Here is a 2,159-nt window from a genome sequence, read left to right as displayed (position 1 = left end):
GGCTGCGTCCCGCGCGGGCGCTGCTCCCGGCATCTGCCACGGCCCCGAGCTGAGCCGGCCCGGCCCGGCCCGGGCTGGGAGCCGGGGGCCGGAGGGCAGCGTGTCCCGCTACTACTGGGAAAAGGGAGACTTTTAATGCGCGTCTAATTCACTCGTCGAGAGTTTTATGGAGGAATGAAGAAGAGGACCAAAACAAAAAGGCATCTCCGGCCGGGGAGCGAGGACCCCCCCTCTCGCAGGGCCAGGTCAGGGAAGAGGAAAACCCAGCCGGGCCGGACCGGGGCCCCACACCTGAACCGGAGGGAGAGGCAGGCTGGGCCCCAGTTTGAGCTGGGCCGTGGAGCTCCCTCTCCCCGCACCCCTCCCCAAGCCGGGCCCGGGCTCTCAGTGATCCTCATGACCAGGGTAAATAGGAAAGCTTGTGGCAAGGGTTTTTTACCCCAACAGATCCAGTTCCCTCCCCTTCGCGTGCTACCGCCTGGCCCTCTGCCCGCGCACGTGTGTTCGCTGCCGTGTGTGCAGCCAGGACTGGGGCTATCTGGACCCGGGCAAAGTTGGCAGTCTGTGCGCAGGAGACTCGGCGCCAGTAAGCACGCGGCTGTGCTCATGCTTGCTGCACGCGGGATCGCAGCCTGGGAGCCTCCCACGACACGCGCGTGTGAGCCCGCAGCCCCAGTGCACGGCGTGGACTCATTCAGGACAATCTGAGTCTGCCTTGCTGGGCGCCGCTGTGGGCCCAGGCCCTGCATGCCCCGCGGGGAGCTGCTGTACATGTGTCTGTGCTCAGTGGGGCTTTCTGCTTGGGTGTGCACACATGTGAAGGCTCAGAGAAACGCACACGCAGCCGGGGCTAGCCTGCCCCATCCCCGCACGGCCGTGGCCCGCGAGGCTGGCGGCTGAGCCTCCAGCTCTGCTCGGCCTGGTGCGCTAAGAGGCGGCTTTGTTGCAGAAGTGTCTCTCCACATTGTTGGCTTTTTTCCCCCTCAATGAGGCTGTAAAAGGTCTCCGGCTTGTCTCGTTTTTGTGGCAAACGCTCCCTTGTAAAGAGGAGAGGTTAAAGTGTCGGTTACTGAATAAAGAGCAGCACACGTGGGCTATTACCATTCAGGGCAAACAAATGCAGAGGGGAAAGCCAGCCGCAGCCGCAGCCTCAGCGGCAGGCAGGGCCAGAGCGGAGCGGAGCGGAGACGTGCCCCCGCCCGCGCCGGCCAGGGCCAGGGCCAGGCTGCCCGAGGAGTCTGGCCTGCATGTCGCCATGAAGCCCCAGACATGGAAGCCACCCATGAGTCACAAAAGAGAGCGCGCGAGAAGGAGAGAGGGGGAGAAACGAGGGGTCTTAGATGGGAAAAAAAGAAAGTAGCTTTAGGGGGAATGTGCTGCGGAGTGTGAAATTGCAGCCCGTGGTGCTCCATATTGTACCAGAAGCTCTCCAAAAAAACTCATCCTCCAACGTGACCAGAGGTGCTTAGAGAGCGGCGCGGGGGAGGGGGCGGCTCGCTCTTTGCAATCCTCTGTGTGAAACTAACTTTACCGAGGGGCTGCGGGGCGGGCGGGCGCTCGTCCCGGGCCCGGCGCCTCCCTTTGATCCGCGCTGCAGTTCGGGGCCGGCTTCAGGGCTTCCTTTCCCCGTCCCTGAGTAATCACCCGATCACTTTCCCAGGGGGTTACTAGGACCAGGGCAGTAGCCAGCCTCCTCTACAGGGTGCTGGGGCGGAGGAGGGATTTTTCTCCTCCTGCGCGATGCCTATTCGGAGGAAGAAAAACCTCCGTTGCCCACCGCTGCCAAATCAGGACCCCACCTCCGCCGGCTAGACCCGATCTGCCAGACGCGATGTTCCCCTAAAATTGCCTCCAGCCCCAGCAGCACTGGAGCTGCTGCCGGCTCGGCTCGGCTCGGCTCGGCTCGGCTCGGCTCTCTCCCCGGGAGCAGCCCGCAAGCCGGCTCCTCGCTTTCCTCCACATCCCGCACCTTGTGCCCCCGCGGCGTGCGGACCGCTTGCACAGATCACAAAAATTAGCCGGGCAGAATTTGTCCTGGACATTCAGTAACGTGAGGGGAAGGGGCGGGGGAATAGGTCGGCCTGCTTTCAACCCCCCTAAAAACTGGCAGTGTTTAGGAGCGATCCCTGCAGAGGCTTGCAAAAAAAAAAAAAAAAAAA

The 2,159-nt window shown here is 62.7% G+C and overlaps 1 long non-coding RNA gene across 1 annotated transcript in view; it reads left to right on the top strand.

The window, feature by feature from the left end:
* LOC109287422 overlaps positions 1 to 2,159 on the top strand; it is a 10,339-nt gene that overhangs the window by 5,082 nt on the left and 3,098 nt on the right. The gene's annotated exons all lie outside the window — the stretch shown is intronic.

This window comes from Gavialis gangeticus, unplaced genomic scaffold (assembly GCF_001723915.1).
Source record: "Gavialis gangeticus isolate Ggan-Ray unplaced genomic scaffold, GavGan_comp1, whole genome shotgun sequence".
Taxonomy (NCBI): domain Eukaryota; kingdom Metazoa; phylum Chordata; order Crocodylia; family Gavialidae; genus Gavialis; species Gavialis gangeticus.
Note: the sequence above shows the minus strand (reverse complement) of the source record. Positions and strands in the feature narration are given on the sequence as shown.